We start from the raw sequence: 14,513 nt of genomic DNA, 5'->3' as shown, positions 1-14,513 counted from the left end.
TGGACTGGGGGGTGCAGAGGTGAGCTGAGATGAGGCTGGGGGGTGCCGAGGTGAGCTTAGTTGTGGCTGGGGGGAGCAGAGGTGAGTTGAGTTAGGGCTGGGGGTGCAGAGGTGAGCTAAGTTGGGGCTGGGAGGTGCAGAAGTGAGCTGAGTTGGGGCTGAGGGGTGCAGAGGTGAGCTGAGGTGGGCTGGATTTTTAGAGGTAAGCGGAGGTGGGCTGGATTTTTAGAGGTAAGCTGAGGTGGGGCTGGGGGTGTAGAGGTGAGCTGAGGTGGGGCTGGATTTTTAGAGGTAAGCTGAGGTCTGGCTGCAGGTGTAGAGGAAAGCTGAGGTGGGGCTGGGCTGCAGATTGGGGGGTTTAGAGGTGAGCTGCAGATGGGGGAGTGCAGAGCTGAGCTGCTAATGGGGGTTGCGGAGGTGAGCCGCAGATGGGGGTGTAGAAATGAGCTGTGGATGGGAAGACAGGGTGAGCTGTGAATGGTGGGGTAACGAGGTGAGCTTTGGACAGGAGTTCAGAGGCGAGTTGTGGACAGTGGGGTGCAGAGGTGAGCTTTTATATAGGGGTGCAGACATTGACTTTGGCCAGGGGAAAGAGGTGAGTTTTTTACAGTGGGGTGCAGAAGTGATGGGAGGTGCAGAGGTGATCTTAGGACGGAAGGTGACTAATTGTTGTTGCTTATTTAGGGGGAAACATTTTTACTTGGTGGGAAGAGACAGCACAACATATAGCGTTCACTAGTTAAGAGTATGCAATGCAGCCTAGCGGAGGAATTTTGGGGAACAGCTATGTACTGGAGGGGAGGGGTTAGGGAGAATTTGGATTAGAAACTGGCCTGTTGTGAGAAAAAATAGCCCTGCAGATAACACATTCTCTTGTAATCAGTTGCTATGAGTTCATGTACTTGGCACATCATTCTTACTCTTTGGGATTAATCTGAACAAACAGGCATCATCTAGCTGGGGAGCTGAATGATTGTCCTTCTAAGTGCAAATTCCTGTTGCTTTTTCTGCAGTCCTGCTTGTGTCCACCTCCCCACCCTTTGCTACTGTTTTTCAAATGCAGTTTGGTTGGATTGTGTTCCTGCCTATTAGCTGGGCTTAGCCCCCCATTTTAGTTAGCCCGGAACTCTCGAAGATCGTAAAAGTTTGGATCCAAAAAACACAAACCTTATTGGTCTATGGGACCCGAACATTAAAAATCAGAAGTGACCATTTTGGAGGCTTATATGCAAGTTATTGGTCAAAAAAAGGGTATGGGGCACAGGTACTGCCCTGGGGGACATGTATCATTGCAAAAAAATGTCCCTTAGTCTACTTGTAAAGTGGTGCATCTGTACCATGTATAGAACCTGTTGCAGCAAAACTAACATACATAAAGAAAAAAAAGACATTTAATTTGATTTTCCCTGCAAGCGTTCTTTATTTTGTGAACAGCTTGGAGAACCAGTCTGTATGATGAGGCTACAATTTAGTGCACTTGGAAAAAGAGTAGAGATTTTTTGGATACATTTTGGTGTCTCTTTGGCAGACTTTGGATGGAAATAACACATGTTTGCACCACAGTGAGCAAGCCTTATGTGAAAAAGACAAATTATAGTACACTCAGGCCAAGATTAACATATTTTTTAACATACATAGGTTACCTGCCTTTGATTATCAGTTTAAATGAATGGTATTCTAGATAATACATTTAGCTGCCTTATGGCACAAATATTTATTTTGGTTTCTGTACAATATTATGAGGGTAAACATTTGAGCCATTATTGGTTAAAACATAGTAAAGCAGTGCAGTGAGGATCACTTTCCTTTTATAACCAGATGACCACTGCAGCGATAAACTTAGTAGTTTCCTATCAAGCAAGTTTAATGTACATGGCCCAGAGCTGGATCATACAAAAGGCAGTCTAAGCGTGAGCCTAGGGTCCAGTGAATGTCCAGGGGGCTCAGTTATAATCTTCATGCTTCCGCAGTAAAGCAGAGGGATAGCGCTATTGGTCAAAGCTGTGCACCTACCCTTCGTAGGAGAGTATGCCCTTACAGGTAGTGGATCTCTAGGGTGGTGTCAATACAGACAATGTAAATGGGGTAACTTCTCTTGTGCCTATAGCAATCCTCATTAATGTCGATTGAGAGGATGGCTGGGCCAAAGTCATTACCTTGCCGAGGGTCCCCTTCTGCCTTAGTCCACCTCTGGCATTTCCTGGTATCCAGTTGACGAGGAGTTTAAGTACCAATTTATGTGTTGATTATGTTTTGATAAAGGAGTCAAAAATTAAGACGTAGACAAACTGACAGACAGAGCCAGCAACACAAGAATATAGGCAGTAGAGTCGGGTGAACAGTTCGAGCCAAGCAAAAGTTCAGCCCGAACATCACCTGTCCGATAAACAACTGAACTTGCGGGGTGTTTGGTGGAATGTTCGCCCGCTGAGCGCCCCACAATGCACTGCACGCTGCACAGTGCATTCAGCTGTAGTGTACATGAGGCCTTACGGTGTGAATCCACCACCAAAACCCACAGCAAAACATTTCTGCACCTGTTACTGCTATCCAAAGTCTGCGAAAGAGACACCAGACTTTTAAAAAAAATATGTTAATCTTGGCCTGAGTGTACTATAATTTGTCTTTTTCACATAAGGCTTGCTCACTGTGGTGCAAACATGTGTTATTTCCATCCAAAGTCTGCCAAAGAGACACCAAAATGTATCCAAAAAATCTCTACTCTTGTTCCAAGTGCACTAAATTGTAGCCTCATCATACAGACTGGTTCTCCAAGCTGTTCACAAAATAAAGAACGCTTGCAGGGAAAATCAAATTAAATGTCTTTTTTTTCTTTATGTATGTTAGTTTTGCTGCAACAGGTTCTATACATGGTACAGATGCACCACTTTACAGGTAGACTAAGGGACATTTTTTTGCAATGATACATGTCCCTCAGGGCAGTACCTGTGCCCCATACCCTTTTTTTGACCAATAACTTGCATATAAGCCTCCAAAATGGTCACTTCTGATTTTTAATGTTCGGGTCCCATAGACCAATAGGGTTTGTGTTTTTTGGATCCAAACTTTTACGATCTTCGAGAGTTCCGGGCGAACTAAAATGGGGGGCTAAGCCCAGCTAATAGGCAGGAACACAATCCAACCAAACTGCATTTGACAAACAGTAGCAAAAGGTGGGGAGGTGGACACAAGCAGGACTGCAGAAAAAGCAACAGGAATTTGCACTTAGAAGGACAGCTAGATGATGCCTGTTTGTTCAGATTAATCCCAAAGAGTAAGAATGATGTGCCAAGTACATGAACTCATAGCAACTGATTACAAGAGAATGTGTTATCTGCAGGGCTATTTTTTCTCACAACAGGCCAGTTTCTAATCCAAATTCTCCCTAACCCCTCCCCTCCAGTACATAGCTGTTCCCCAAAATTCCTCCGCTAGGCTGCATTGCATACTCTTAACTAGTGAACGCTATATGTTGTGCTGTCTCTTCCCACCAAGTAAAAATGTTTCCCCCTAAATAAGCAACAACAATTAGTCACCTTCCGTCCTAAGATCACCTCTGCACCTCCCATCACTTCTGCACCCCACTGTAAAAAACTCACCTCTTTCCCCTGGCCAAAGCTAATGTCTGCACCTCTATATAAAAGCTCACCTCTGCACCCCACTGTCCACAACTCGCCTCTGAACTCCTGTCCAAAGCTCACCTCGTTACCCCACCATTCACAGCTCACCCTGTCTTCCCATCCACAGCTCATTTCTACACCCCCATCTGCGGCTCACCTCCGCAACCCCCATTAGCAGCTCAGCTCTGCACTCCCCCATCTGCAGCTCACCTCTGAACCCCCCAATCTGCAGCCCAGCCCCACCTCAGCTTTCCTCTACACCTGCAGCCAGACCTCAGCTTACCTCTAAAAATCCAGCCCCACCTCAGCTCACCTCTACAGGTCCATTCCCGCGCCGAGCGTAGAGCGCATGCTCCGTCGGGAAACTTTCCCGACGTGAATTGCGGCAAATGACGTTGCAAGGACGTCATTTGCTTCAAAGTGAACGGCGTCCAGCGCCATTCACGAATCACTTACGCAAACTACATAAATTTGAAATTTCGCGACGCGGGAACGACGGGTATACGTAACATTGGCTGCCCCTGCTAATAGCAGGGGCAGCCTTACGCGAAAAACGCCATACGGAAACAACGTAATCTGCGTACGCAGGGCTCGCGTAACGTTGTGAATCGGCGTTAGTATGCAATTTGCATACTATACGCTGAGCACAACGGGAACGCCACCTAGCGGCCATCGCAAGAATGCAGCCTAAGATATGCGGGCATAAGAGCCTTATGCCGCGCATATCTTAGGCTGCAGTCGGCGTAACAAGGTTCCTGAATCAGGAGCATTCGTTACGCCGGGGCAAGTAAGCAATTGCGCGGTGTAACTATGGTTACACAGGCGCAATTGCTTCTTGAATCCAGGCCAGTGTTCACAAATGTCTGACACAGATCAATCTCTGCCTCTTACCTTGTTATTTGTTGCAAAGCTACATGTGGCAATCTGATCACTGAGGAAGAGGAGACTGAGGAATTGTTTCTTCCTGCCTGCAGGAGATTGATAACATCATCGCAGTCTAGGCAAAGTCATCAGACTTGGGCTCAAGGACTGATTCATAATGATAAAAGATTGAGCTTTTTTGAAATTTAAATACTGTTGCTGTATATTGTGTCATGTCAGGAATGTATAAATGCAAACTACAAAGTTATTTTTCTTCTGAGTCCATTGCAGATTCCCAATGAACCCATGTTCATCTGTATGTTTGCTTCTTCTTCGTGGCTACACATCTCCTGTGAAGTAAATACACATACTGCTAAGGTAGGGGTTTAAAACTCACATGCTATTCCAAATGGTTCATTTGACATTAAGCAAAAAATGAAGAATCTAATTCTCCATCAATGTCACAGGCAACAGAAAACAGCCGCTAACCAAATCAATTATGTAGAATGCTCTTACACAGTGAAAAATCTTGACAGCCTTAGTAAATAATCTAAAAAGCAATCTTCAAGATGGATGGCACGTGTACTATCCTGCAAAACACTCAAGTGTTTTACGTGGAAGAGATTAATACATTTTTTTTTTAAAAGGTTTAGATTCAGCATTTTAAAAAACCAAGAAAAATCTCAGGCTAAAATTATGAGCTAGACATGAATTTCAAAGTTATCTTCACTGGTAGAAATACAATTAAACCTTCAAATTGCTTATCCCTTTCATATGCTTAATCATATACTGTATAAGGATCACTAAGATTGCTACAAATACAATGCTTCTATTTTAAACATTTTCAGGAAAGCACAGCTGAAACACATACTGTATATTGGAGCTGTTCTGCCTGCCAAAGGGCCTATAATTCAGTTTTCCCTTTCAGGCACCCCTGTCTGAAAGGATAGCCAGATTTATGACCTTTGCTGCAGCACCAGTACAGTTTTGTCAAAAACAGGCCTGCTAATTGGACAATACGGTAGAGTAGCAGTAAAACACTAATGAGTTAACATTCTGCTCACTCTGGTCTCTCTTCACAAGCGCAACCTGCATGTCAACACATGTACACAGAAGCAGATTCTGACCGTTTGCCAGTGTTGATGTCACCCTTAACCACATTGAGGCGGTGGGGAGGATTACACAAGGCAGATATCAAAACAACAAAAGTAGGTACTTTTATTAGCTGTATTTAAAGGTTAACTAAACCCAATAATAAAAATGTAATATATTGGAGTGGCTGTATTAGTTTACTTTGCTCATCAAGTACAGAAAATATCTAAAATATAGATACCAAAAAGAACAGGATTTTAAAGATGCCACACACACACAAATTGATATAAACATAACCAAAATGTATTATAAACATGTTAAAACACAACAATTTAAATAAAAAAAAACTAAACAGATGAGATGCAGTAATTTCAGCTCGACATATTTCAACAGGCTATGGCTTCTTCAGGGGTCTATTATAGATACTGCATATATAGACAATTAATAGGTCATCTGGGGGGCTCTCTAATCTGGGTATACTGTAAATCCAAAGCTTTTTGTAGGAACAGATGTACTAGATCAGTGGTCATCAACCCTATCCTCAGGGCAGACTAACAGGCCAGATTTTATGCAATACCTTGGGGAGATACAGACTAGAATACTGCAATCACTGAGCAGCAAATGATATCACCTGTGATGTATTTCAGTTATCTTGCAAACCTGGCCTGTTAGTGGGCCCTAAGAACAGGGTTGATGACCACTGTACTAGATCACACACCAATACTCCAGGGGGATATCAGAAAACCATATGGGAGAACACAAGCCAGGAAAATACCTGCCCCTCTTCACTGATACTGTACCCCCTTGGAGTATTTCCAGTCGATGTGTGATCTAGTACATCTGTTCTTATAAAAAGCTTTGGGCGTTTACCCAGATAAGAGAGCCCCCCTCAGATGACCTATTATTTGTCTATATATGCAGTATCTATAAATTTCTCCTGAAGAAGCCATAGCCTGGTGAAATATGTCAAGCTGAAACTACTGCATCACATTTGTTACGATTTTCTTTTTTTATGAATTTGTTGAATTTTAACATATTTATAATACATTTTGGATATTTTTATATCAACTTGTGTGTGTGGCGACTTTTAAAATCCTATTCTCTTTGGTATCTATATTTCTTGATTTTTAAGGGATGTGGTGCCTGTGACTCTCAGATACTCAATCCATGTAATACAAAAAATACCTGTTGATCTAGCTAGAAATGCTGGGCCAGATTCACGTACAGCGGCGCAAATTTAGTTTGTCCTAACGTATGTCAGTTAAGTTAAGGCGGCTCAATTTTGTGACGTAAGTGCCGTATCCACAGAGCATTTGCGCCCAAATGTGCGCCCGCGTAACGTAAATACCGAGGCGTAAGGCGGGGTTATTGCAAGTGGGAAGGAAGTGGGCGTGCTCCATTGAAATGAGCTGTGACCCCATGCAAATGAAGGGCCGGCCATACTGCGCATGCGCGCACGAATCTGCACCTCACTGGGCATGCTCAGAACTCGGCCCGGCGCAATCAGTGAGATAGGAAATAGGCCAAGCAGACTTAGTGAGATACGCCCTGTGTATAAATAGCCCCACACAAACGCCCTTCCTTTGCAAAAGTACATCCCTGTGTTCCCTTTCCTGAAGCGAGGTGCTTTTGCTCTGTTGTCTGTGGCTGTGTGTTGGTTTGTGTAGGAGTGTAGTAGGTAAGAGTTATTGGATAGTGTTAGAGGAGTTTGTATTAGGTGTTTATTTGTTCTGAGTGTTTTTTGTGTCTGTTTTTTTCTGTGTGGTTTTTGGAGTCTGTATTAGCTGTCAGTTTTTTTTTTTTTGCTGTGTGATTTTTGTGTTTGTTTGTTCTGTGTGTTTGTTTGTTCTGTGTCTTTTGGTGTTTGTTTGTTCTGTGTCTTTTTGTCTCTGTTTGTTCTGTGTATTTTTGTGTGTGTTTGGTGCTGATTGTTGTGTGGTGTTATGGCACCCAAGAGGAGAAAGCTGAACTTCTCGGTGCGTGAGAAGCAAATCCTCGCTAGGGCCATCACCCGATTGGGGCATTTTTTGCATGGCCCTGAGAGCCGGGACACCACCCCGGCCAGGAAGAAGGCGATCCTTCAGCAGATTACTGATCAGATCAATGCGGGGGGGAGACGAGGACCCCCAGTGGGATAGCTAAGAAGATCAATGATCTCAGGAGCCAAGTCCGTGATAAGGTGGCCAAGATTACAGCGCATGCCACGGGCACTGGCGGAGGACCACCTTGCCCCGTCAGGCTGACTGAGGAGTGGGCAGTGGCCCGGTGCTTCCACAGCCAACAAGTGGTGGGCCTGCCTGGCTTTGACTCCGAGGAGGCCGTGAGGACAGGTACGTTTTTTTTGTTGTTCTATCTGGTGAGTAGCATGTTTGGGGGGGTGGGGAAGGGAATATGTGCCAAGTGTGTGGATCCTCCAACCTGTGTATGTTTTGTGTCATCCACAGATGGCCAGGAGATTGCTGGGCCATCAGGCCAGTCTGCTCCATCCCCCGGACAACAGGCTGCAGAAGAGCCCCAAGAAGGGCAGGAGTCCTCAGGGGAGGGGAGTGGCCACACTTCACATCATGAGGACGTTGAGGGGGAGGAGGATGAGGGGGGAGGTTGGGGATGATCGGATGGACCTTGCCAGGGAAATCCTTTTGGCTTTGGATGATGCTCCACCTGTTGCTCCCCCTGTGGCTCCCCCTGTCGCTGCCCCTGTGGCTGGCAGCATTCAGGCCTCCATCAGGGGTAGCCCCTCCCACTCCTCCCCCAACAGGGCTCCCCCCCCAAGCCACAAGCCCAGGCCACAAGCCTCAGCTGCAGGCAGGAAGGCCACCCAGAAGACCAGGGGGGTGGCCGAGGTTCTGCCTGCCAATCTGCGGAGGGACCAGGCCTGGCAGACCCAACATCTGGGTCAGGTCACCCGGACTTTGGGCCAGATGGAGGACAGCCTGGGCTCAATTAAGGACTCGGTCAGTGAATTGAGCACAAACTTGTTGGCGGTCATAACTTGCATTTGTGACCTGCAGACCGCCACAGCAGGCGTGGCCCTGGAGGTGAGTGCCCTGACCCAGGCTGTCAACGCCAATACACAGGCTGTCCAGGCCAATACGGCTGCCCTCACTGTGGGCCTGAACAGAATCGCCGTGGCCTTGGAGGGCAGGCCAGCAGGGGGACAGTCACCAGGGGAGGCTCCTCCTTCCCCTGCTCCCCCCCCATGAGTCTCCCCTGGTTGGCCGTGGCCGTGGCCGGCCCAGGCGTAGCTCACGCCGCCACCGTTAATATTGGGTGTACTTTTGATTTTTTTTTTTTTTTTACTGTGATTATGATTTATGTTTTATGTGTGTGAATGATGTATGAATGTGGGGATGACATTAATGATGAAAAAAGGGTGTCACCCTCAGTTTTGGTGGAGTAGGGTTCCCCAGGACCAGGGAGAAGTGATCCCAGGTCCATGTGAATGTTGTATGAATGCACAGTGACATAATTGGAGCCTTGGCGTGGCTTTGCTGCTCCCTAGTACCATGGGGGGTACTTGGGTCTAATCCAATTCGATGAGGATGTGATGTGTCTGTGGGTGTGCATGCATGCATTCTCATTGTGCCATGTTTAATGTGTGTGTTTACTGTGCAAAGATGCCTTCTGCGAGGCGTCTCCTGGCTGCTGTTCCCTCAGAAGAGGGGGTACCCTCGGTTACTAAAGTCACTAGTATAGCTATGAGCATGGGTGCCCCTAGCATTTAGGCATACAGATTGTTGTCCTGCAAGTGTGTGTGCTCAGCTCTTCCATAACGGTGTTGCTTTAGCTGACCTTTACACGGCTGGTGCAAAGTTAAGGCACCTTTTATAAGGTGTAACTTTACACCGTGAAACTAGCAGATGCGCACAGGGCGTAGCCTACGCCGCACAAGCGTACTTTTGTGGATCGCCGTATCTCCTTCATTTGCATATTAGCATAGAAAATCAATGGTGTGTCTAGCGTATTTTGCGCTTCAAGATGCGCCGGTGTAATCGTTTTACGTTGGACGAAAAAATCTGTTTTTCAGGCGTATTTAGTTTTGAGGATACGGCGCAAAGATACGCACGGCGCATTTTTGAATTACGCCGCGCATCTCTAGATACGTCGGCGTAAGTGCTTTGTGAATCTGGGCCGCTGTCCTTGTCACTTGCTGTAAGTTGAAAAAAAATCTAGTTCAATATATTAAGTATCCCATCAGGCATCTACGTAAAGGAGATAAACAAAAGTAAATGTGTTTGAAGTCCAGCCTGTGTACAGATCTCACATTTTTTTGATGATGAAACCTGACAAATGCATCCAAATATCCGGTGACATATAAAAATATAAAATAATAAACTCAAATTAATATGTATCCAGTAAAGTTCATAAATGTCAAAATAATCCGTCTACATGTGTGATCCTCTTGAAAATATATTGCATATTTAAATATTCACCCTGGTGGGTCTATAAATAAAATAATTGATGTGAATCCCAACACTGTTCATCATTGCGCTTACTTTAAAGGGGTGGTTCCCCTAAAAATAAACTTTTAACACTGCATTTCCCACATTAATGACAATTAGAATCGGCTGGTTTTATTTAAAAAAAACGTCCGTAAGTACCGTTTGCTATATGCGTTCTCACCGCCACTTCCGGGTACGATGGTGGGGATGGGTGTTCCTAATTGATGGACAGGCATCCGACCGACACATACATCACGTCACGAGATGCCGAAAGAAGCGGAACGTACGCACGTTTTTTTTTTTAATAAAACCAGCCGATTCTAATTGTCATTAATGTGGGAAATGCAATGTTAAAAGTTTATTTTTAGGGGAACCTCCACTCTCCAGGTCTAAAAACACCTCCCCCTGCTGGGGTTCAAATCCCTGCTCATCAGTTGTTTGAATTCCTCCTGTCCTTTCCTCTTTCTGGGTCTTATTGTGCTGGTAGGATTCTTATATACTTTTATATGGATCCTCATTCCTCCTTGGTTCACTAATTAAACAGATTTCCTCCCATAGTGTAGTATAAAAGGTATTTTATTAAGACAAAGTATACACTTTCATTAAAAATAGCAATCAAGCGCTTCCATATAAGTTTCCTTCGGTCCTGCGGCTCCCGTTCCACTCACTCCTCTTGTCCTCCACAGTGCTACGTCACCCAACTCCGCCGCACATTTGGAACATTTATTTATGTATTACTGTGATTCACCTCCTCACTCTTCACTGTATGGACACCCAACACCCAATAGCTTTGTTGTTGACCAAGCTACAACCAACTTTGTGATGGAGTTGATTTACTAAAACTGGAGAGTTAAAAATCTGGTGCAGCTGTGCATGGTAGCCAATCAGTTTCTAACTTCAAATTGTTTAACCACTTGCCAACCGCCACACGTACTTTTACTGTGGCAGGGCAGCCACTCTACGCTGGATCACGTACCGTGTTTCCCCAAAAATAAGACTGAGTCTTATATTAATTTTGTCTACAAAAAACACACTAGGGCTTATTTTCGGGGTAGGGCTTATTTATTTACGGTATGTAAAATGACAATCTTAAAGTAGTTTAACAGGAAATCCTGTTAATTTTAAAGCGCAATGCTTGTGCTGTGTCCTTTACCCCTCTCTACAGTATGTTCTAAAAATCCTGGAATAAAACAATAAAACATTTTTTTTTTAAAGTTCCTGTGTCCCCTGTGTTCTTTCTCTCCCCACCTCCCCATGTCAGGTCGGGAGTAAATTTTCAACATAGTTCTAAAAACATCTTGGCTAAAGTCCTTTTATAAAATGGATTACATACATTTTAAAATGATCACACTGGTATAAGGTGCAGTGTGTCTCCCATTATCTCATGGAAAATACCTTTTTACAGCTCCCCTGGTCGTACACTTGATCTGCTCTTCTCCGTGCTGAGATCCCTGCTGATGTCAGCCCGCTCCGTGCACTGAAGATGAAGGGGCCACAGACGTCAGCTGGGAGGAGAAGAGAAGGGGGAAGACCCGAGATCCCCGGAGACGTCAGCCCGCTCTGTGCACTAAAGAGGGAGGGGCCACAGACGTCAGCTGGGAGGAGAAGAGAAGGGGGAAAACACAAGATCCCCGGTGACGTCAGCCGGCTCCGTGCACTGAAGAGGGAGGGGCTGCAGATGTCAGCAAGGAGGAAAGAAGCAAACCTCCGGCGGGTCAGCAACGGCTGCAAATAAAGTATTTTATAATACAATAGAGTCACAAGGGGAGACACACTGCACTCCATACAGTACGATCGTCCTACAAAACAGACCACAGTTTTTTCATTTACTTTACTAGGGCTTATTTTCGGGGTAGGGCTTATATTGCAGCCCTCCCCAATAATCACGCTAGGTCTTATATTCGGAGTAGGGTTTATTTTCGGAGAAAAAAGGGTACCTAGTATAAGATCCAGTATTTCCAGGTAGGGGGTGTGCACACGTGCTTCCTGTGCCACGGCTGTGCTCTGATTACATACAGCACAAGCCGATCAGCTGGTGCCAGCCAATGGATGTCTGCTGGCACCCACTGATCAGTGAGGAGAGACACAGAACAGAGCTCTGCATATGTAAACAAGAGATCTGTTCTGTCACCAGGGATGCAATGGCTTTTGTTTCCCTGCAAATTCATCAGCTACCTTAGTAAAAAACAGCACACATAGTACAAAAAAACACTGCTTAGGCACACATTTAACCCTTTAATTGCCCTAGATGTTTAATTCCTTCCCAGCCAGTGTCATTAGTACAGTGACAGTGCATATTTTTAGCAATGATCACTGTATAATTGTCAGTGTTAGACTAATATTGCAATCCCACTTTAAGTCTCTAATCACCATGATTACTAGTCTAAAAATAATTATGTAAGCTTGTTAGCCAGGACACAAATGTATGTTTTCTATGCCATTTGCTAAGGTGAGTTGCATACAATGATTTCAGCTTTCCTGTTTGTAACGGAAACCCCAAATGGAACAGGGGTTAAAGCCATTTAGGATATTCCATTCCCGAACCCAAGGCAGCTATCGACACCCCACAATCCGGCGAACACGACCCATACGAATTTCCCCATTAACGAGACACACAGCTCTCTATGAAGTTCAAGCAGGTTTGACAATCTTTATTGAGAAAGTAGGGTCTTATATACACAAAAAGAATACTGCAGTAACCAAATGAACAATGACCCAACTCCACCCACAACATCATACAATGGGTCCTAACAAGCCTCAATACACATCTTTTAGTAGCCATTCTGATGCCGGCTCTGACATAATTTACATGAGCTAATTAACTACAGCTGATAATTCAGACACCTGACCTTTAGGCTGTCTGTTAACTCACAAGACACATTTATCATCAATATACCTTCACACAATACAGGGTCAATTAGCACAAGCCACAATGAAAGATCCTCAGAAGCCATCCTAGATTCATTTACATCACACCCGACAGACAGGTGGGCTGGAGTTGGTGACATTAACACCTAATAGTATGTGTCCCCACATTATGAATGAGTCACTCTTTCAATTAACCTGTTGAGTTCAGAATCAACAAACAGAAACCAGTTCTCCACAGATATCCTGGAATATATTGTGGATAATAATTACATAATAGTGCCATCTCATGTAGTCCAAGATATATTCTGACTGTCCATTATTTTCTGGCTCATGCTTTCTAAGAGCTTCTGGGTCCCACGGGTCCTCCGGTTACACTGTTCATCTGCCAATACTGTTAGATGAGCTCCGCTTTTGTTTTTGTTTTTTAATACATATTACTTTGTGAGGATTTGCAGAGAAAACTATTAGCTGGATTCACAAAGAGTTACGCCGGCGTATCAGTAGATACGCCGTCGTAATTCGGAATCTAAGCCGTCGTATGTTTAAGTGTATGCTCAAACTGAGATACACTTAAACCTAGCTAAGATATGACGGCCTGCGCCGTCGTATCTTAGGGTGCAATATTTCCGCTGGCCGCTAGGTGCTGCTTCCGTTGAGTTCGGCGTAGAATATGCAAATGACTAGATACGCCGATTCACGAACGTACGCTTGCCCGTCGCAGTAAAGATACGTCGTTTTCGTAAGAGGTATGCCGGCGTAAAGATAAAGCTGCCCCCTAGGTGACCTAGCCAATGTTAAGTATGGCCGTCGTTCCCGAGTCGAAATTTCAAAATTTTACGTTGTTTGCGTAAGTCGTCTGTGAATAAGGCTGGATGTAATTTACGTTCACGTCGAAACCAATACGTCTTTGCGCGTACTTTGGAGCAATGCACAATGGGATATGTACACGGACGGCGCATGCGCCGTTCGTAAAAAACGTCAATCACGTCGGGTCACAAGTAATTTACATAAAACACGCCCCCCTCATCCTCATTTGAATTAGGCGCGTTTACGCCGGCCCATTCACACTACGCCACCGTAACTTAGGAGGCAAGTGCTTTGTGAATACAGCACTTGCCTCTCTAACGTACGGTGGCGTAGCGTAAATACGATACGCTACGCCGCCTCAAAGATGCACACATCTACCTGAATCTAGCTAACATATACAAATCTCTTATGCTAGATCGCCAAGCTCCCCCTTCTTAGTGTGGGGTATTGGCCTCTGGATTGGGTGGCCACCACGGCTACCTATATAGTTACAGTGAAGGTGTGAGTGCAACCACTCAGGGACAGAAACAGTTTTTTTCACAGGATTACAAGGTGAAAATACAGGAAAAATGGCTGAAATAGGAAACAAATGCATCCACTATTAGTGTTGAGCAGAATACGCCATATTCGATTTCGCGATATATCACGAATATATAGCCGAATATTCGAGAAATATTCGCTAAATTCGAATATTCGTGATATTTTATCGAAATTAAATTTTTGCGAAATTTCGCTATTGCGAATGCGAAAATAATTGCGAAATTTCGACAACAGCGGAAGGAGCACTCTGATTGGCTCAGAATATTCGTGATATTTTGCACTC

The sequence above is a fragment of the Rana temporaria genome, chromosome 1, assembly GCF_905171775.1.
Source record: "Rana temporaria chromosome 1, aRanTem1.1, whole genome shotgun sequence".
NCBI lineage: Eukaryota > Metazoa > Chordata > Amphibia > Anura > Ranidae > Rana > Rana temporaria.
Note: the sequence above shows the minus strand (reverse complement) of the source record.